The sequence below is a fragment of the Cibotium barometz genome, chromosome 22 (genome assembly GCF_041138505.1).
Source record: "Cibotium barometz isolate CiBa-2024 chromosome 22, ASM4113850v1, whole genome shotgun sequence".
NCBI lineage: Eukaryota > Viridiplantae > Streptophyta > Polypodiopsida > Cyatheales > Cibotiaceae > Cibotium > Cibotium barometz.
This window is the reverse complement of record NC_141067.1, coordinates 2,312,089-2,317,800: the sequence shown is the minus strand read 5'-3', so window position 1 is coordinate 2,317,800 and position 5,712 is coordinate 2,312,089. Positions and strand designations below refer to the sequence as shown.

At 40.8% G+C, this 5,712-nt stretch overlaps 1 long non-coding RNA gene across 1 annotated transcript; it reads right to left on the bottom strand.

Annotated features, from left to right (window-relative positions):
- Positions 1-1,403: 1,403 nt before the first annotated feature.
- LOC147626170 (uncharacterized) lies at positions 1,404-3,663 on the bottom strand. Its single transcript, XR_015268640.1, has 3 exons — positions 1,987-3,663; positions 1,635-1,707; positions 1,404-1,523 (listed from the first exon to the last, which is right to left on the bottom strand). It is a non-coding gene; the product is annotated as an uncharacterized LOC147626170 (long non-coding RNA).
- Positions 3,664-5,712: the final 2,049 nt, after the last annotated feature.

Genomic DNA, 5,712 nt, shown 5'->3' with positions numbered 1-5,712 from the left:
CTTCTCTCTTTTGCTTCTCTTGAGAGCGAAGAATCGCTCTCTTAACTTGACTATAGGCGGAATCTATGTCACGCACAAACTCATCTGCAGCGAAGATGTTCTACTTTGTAACTAATATGGGAAGCAACATGGGCTTCCCATATATGACTTCAAAAGGAGCTTTACCAGTAGAAGAGTGTATGGTATTGTTATAAGCAAACTCGACTAATGGTAAATACTTCTCCCATTCTGATTGTCTATCTGCTGAGACATAGCACTTTAGGAGATCTAATATCGTAGCATTAGCAATCTCACTTTGGCCGTCTGTCTGGGGGTGGTAAGCTGAGGAGAAATGAAGTTTAGTCCCCATGTTCTCAAAAAGTGCTTGCCAAAAGAGACTCGTCATGCGAGGATCTCTATCGCTGACGATCATCTTTGGCATACCATGATGCTTAAAGATCTGTGCAAGAAATATTCTTGCCATATGATCAGCTTTTATGGTCTTCTTAACTGGAAGGAAATGTGCTTGCTTGCTGAATCTGTCTAGGATCATACATATGGTCTGCATGCCATATGTTAGCGCATTGGGTACATTTGGAGAGCAAATATGCTCTCCAAATGTACCCAATGTGCTTACATAATGCATGTGGACCATATGTATGGTCTGCATGCGCTATGGTAGTGCATTGGGTACATTTGGATAGTGTATTTTCTCTCCAAATGTACCCAATGTGCTAACATAGCGCACGCAGACCATACATATGGTCCGCATGCACTATGATAGCACACTGGGTAGATTTGGAAATTTTATTTGCTCTCCTAATTATTTGAATCCACTACAATATGGCATGTGGAACATACATATGGTCCGCATGCACTATGGTAGCGCATTGGGTACATTTGGAGACCGTATTTTATCTCCAAATGTACCCAATGCACTAACATAGTGTATACAGACCATATGTATATAAATGCTTGTGCTATGGTAGCACATTGGGTACATTTGAAGAGCAAATGTGCTCTCCAAATGTACCCAATGCATTACCATAGCGCATGCAGAACATACATATGGTCCGCATGCACTATGTTAGTGCATTGGGTACATTTGGAGAGCAAATACGCTCTCCAAATGTACCCCATGCACTAGCATTGCGCACGTGGACCATATGTATGATCCGCATGCTTGCTATGGTAGCACATTGGGTACATGCATAGAGAAAATATGCTCTCCATATGCAAAAAAACATAAGACAAATGGACAAATTATTAAGAGGACATACATATCGCACAAGCAAAACTTGGCCATGCAATGGCATAGCCTTGTGTCTGTCCCAATTTCAATACATCCGGCTCGTGAGGAGGTGGAAACAGAATCTCCACATTCGGCATGTATACCACATTGATGGACAGTCCAAAGTGTGCATGAGGGAGTGAGTTGCCGTGCAATATCGCATCTGAGCCCATATGCATGATGGTCCTCTTTGCAACTACGGTTGCCCCTTTGAATAGGTCCACTACATCACCCACTTTGTATGTTGCCATAGCTATAAAAATATTTAAAAATAGGTTATTTAACAATAAACCAATGTATTCTTAGAGTGAATAGAAGTGAGAGAAATAGTGTGTAAGTGTGTAGAATAGAGATAGAAACATACCCAAAGCAGCGGTGTTGTATGCAAAGGGTTGCTAGAGAAGATGGCTACTCCGGAGTCACGAACTGTAAGTGCTCTACAATAAACACAAGAACATTGAGAGAAAATGACATTGTTGAGAGAGAGAGAGAGAGAGAGAGAGAGAGAGAGAGAGAGAGAGAGAGAGAGAGAACATGCATGCACATTGAGATAAGGGTACATAAGCTTCAATGTGTGACACAAAAAACATAGGGTTTGAGAGTAAGGGAGAGTTGGATTCAACACCTAATATTGAGAGAGAAGAGAAAAGCATACCTTCTTGAATACGGGGGGGAAACAAAAATCAAGAGAGAGGCAAGAGAGGGAGGCATCATACCTTCTTCAATGTGCCCTAAACTTGCCCTTGCGGGTTAGATGGAGATGGGGTGAAGGTATGGGAGCTCAAAGGAAAGGGGTGGCATCAATCTACAGCAAGGGCATAGCTCTGTATTTTCATTATTTTAAAATATGGAGTGAAACGATGGCCCTGGGAAAAGTTTTATTTTGCCAGCGCTGTTATTTTCAGCACTTTTACTTTTAAAAAAAAGTCAAAATTGCTCAAAATTTCAGTGGTTACACAAAAAATGCTAAAATTTTCAACGTTAACCAGTGCTGGATTTTCTAGCATTAGTCAGAGCTACAAATATCAGCATTAGCCAAAGCTGGAATTTCCAACGCTTACATTAAACGTTGAGATTTTCAGCAGTATTTCCAACCAAAAAACTTTTTAAAAACTGCAGGGAAGGTGCATGGTGAAACAAGAGACCCACCTATCAACCACCAAAGGTCCTCTTGAGGGAACACATGAGTGGGAGGAGAAATGGGTGTTATGTCCATTTAAGTTGTGCAAATATCAAAAGTGGTGGCGTAGGATCTCACTACAACATGTACAAAAACATGGAGAGTTTAATAGGGACATAGTTCTAAATCCTCCGCAAGATGACATGGTAACACCCATTTCCCATTGTTTTTTTTAGCCCATGTGATTATTTTTAATGGCATGCATGTGACAATGATATGTAACAACATGCAAGAGACATTGATATAATCCCACATGTATCTATCTTCATCATGAGAGGACTCAAACCTGGCATGTATTGGAGCATATGGGGAGAAGCAAGCACAAGTGGAGTGTGCTATGATACCATCTAAAGACAATGTTGCATGTGAGATAGAAGATGATACAAATTTGGATGAGATGATAGAGGCCTTGGTTGAGACTGTACTCCAAGGGAAAGTAGAGCACATGATGCAAAGGGAGAGTTCATAAGGAAGACATGCAAAGAACCATTGTATGTAGGATGGAGGGTTTCAAAATTGAGGGCCTTATTGTCTGTGTTAAATTTGCAGGCTACCTTTGGATGGTCGGATGCAAGTGTGTCCGCATTATTTAAAGAAATGCAAATGTTATTGCTAGAGGAAAATTGTATGCCCAACTCTCCAGGAGAAGCAAAGAGGACTTTAGCATATGTGGGATTGGATTACATGGCCATACATGCATGTCCAAATGATTGTGTCCTATATTGGGGGGGCTTGTCAAATATACAAACATGTCCCAAATTTGGAGTCAACCGCTCTACAGACAGGATCTTCAAGGAAGAGATGTGCCATGTAAGGTGTTATGATATTTTCCACTCATCCTAAGGCTAAGGCATATGTTTTAATGCAAATCTATTGCTTCACTAATGTCATGGCATGTGAAGGGACATTGAAAGGATGGCAAGATTACGGTTCCTTCTGACTGTGAGGCTTGGAAACACATAGACAAATAATGGCCAGAGCTCTCACAAGAGCCTAAAAATATATGCTTGGGCCTTGGAAATTGATGGTGTTAATCCATATGGAATGAAATCAACAAAGTGGTCTACTTGGCTAGTGGTTTTAGTGAACTATAATATCCCACCATGGTTGTGCATAAAGAAGGGGCACATGATTCTATCCTTTATTTTCCCTAGAAAAATAAAGCCAACAAATATTCAAGTATATCTTGCCCCTCTTATAGAGGAGTTGCAGATCATGTGGCATGGTATTGATGTGGACGACAAATCAAGGGTTGGGTGACATAAAAATTTCAATTTGAAGGCAATTATGATGTGGAAAATGCATGATTATCTAGGGTATGGAGATATTTTCGGCCTATTTGTCAATGGTCACCATGCATGTCCACCATGTGGAATGAGTCTTAAAAGTAGAAGCTCTAAAAATCTTCACAAAGTTGTGTGTGAGGGTCACCAAAAGTACTTTGATGAAGATAATCTGCAATGTCGTAATGTGGTGGAACCAAAACCTACAATGAGGAAGGCTAAAGATTGGTATGATCAGTGGGAGCCATGTGAACCCAACAAAAAGAAGAAAATCCTTGGAATGAAAGGTCTCAATTTCTTTCATACTTTGCCCTATTGGCACCATTTGCTAATCAATAATCTTCTTAACCCAATGCGCATATTCAAAAATGTGGCGTGTTTGATATGGGAGCACATAATCGGCAGGTGCAACACTCATGGACAATGTAGGGACTTAGAGGTTATACACATAAAGGAGCATCTATGGGATAATAACGATGGAGTTCTACCACCCGCACCTTGGGTGATAAGCAAAGTGGAGGAGGAAGTAGTTAAGCGGATAATAGAGGGGTTGCGTACACCAATGGGCACAATGTGCTCCCTCAAGGGATGTTTTACATTGGACGATGACCTCTCGGGTTTGAAGACTCATGAATGGCATAAAATGCTCTAGGTATGTTAAGTAAATTTTATAGTATATTATTGTTCCTACAAATTTTGTAGTATATTATTGTTAAGTAAGTTCTATGAGCATTTTGTAATTATAGTTCTTTTTGTAGTTTGTTTTGTTGGCTGCAATAAATGGATGCTTGAATGAGGAAGTGCACTTATGCATCTACAAGCTAGGGGAATTGGTGAGGTGGGTCTCCCTCAAGGAAATTGACCCACAAACCATTGTGCGTACTAGAGAAGATGCCATTCCAATTGTGTGTCTAATAGAGGAGCACTTTCCAACGAGTATCTTAAATAGTAAACTTGCTAGTGCACCTAGTTGATGCGGTTCAACTTGCAGGAGCAGTGCATGCTCATTGGATGTTCTTTTTAGAAAGGTTTATGAAGACTTTGAAGGGATTTGTGAGACAAAAAGCATGACCAGAAGGATCAATGGCAGAGGGGTGGTTAGTGCAAGAGTCATGTGTGTTTATTTCAGGGTACCTTGCACATAAACATGCCTCACTTGTGGAGTACAAAGGATGATGATCGGGTTGTGGGTGAGGTTCCACAAGGAAATGGAGTTACAAAGTTGTGTTTGATGAGGCCATGAGATCAAAAGTCAATAATTATTGCATGATGAATAGCAAAGAGATGCAAAAGTGGTATGAGTGGTATGAGGAGAAGAATGTGCCATGCCATGATGACGGTAAAGAACTACACGCCGAATGTGTAATGCTATTATCTGCAAGAAACACAACATGAGCTAGCATGAAGATGATGGCATGAGAATGCCTATGAGAATGTGGATGCCGATGGATATGGAGATGTGAAACCCAATGTAGATGTTTGCCGATGGATATGGGAATGCTCCATCAATATCGGTGGACGAGGCTAGTAGTTCTTGATACACAAGATTAATATCTAGTGTCCACATGCACTCACTGCGGTCAAAGATGTTGAAGACGATCAACCAATGGTGTCATTTCCCTGTGTCAAAATGTCTCTCCATTCCTCCTAGGGAAGAACTACCCTCCATAGGCGTACCACAGTGACAACCTTACATATACCAGGTTTGTGTTCCTATGCTCGAGGCACATGGTTCTGCCTGGTTCTGCCCCAATGGCAGATCTTACATCTCCGAGAGAGAGAGACAGAGAGAGAGAGAGAGAGAGAGAGAGAGAGAAATGAAAATGAAATGAAATGAAATGTTATATTAACGTCTTCAAAAGGCCAAAATGACCTATGAGACCAAAAGGTTACAACTGGTGAATCTGATACAATGTCTGAGTACGAAAAGTACAAAGTACAAAGAACTGAAATGACAGAGAGAGAGAGAGAGAGAGAGA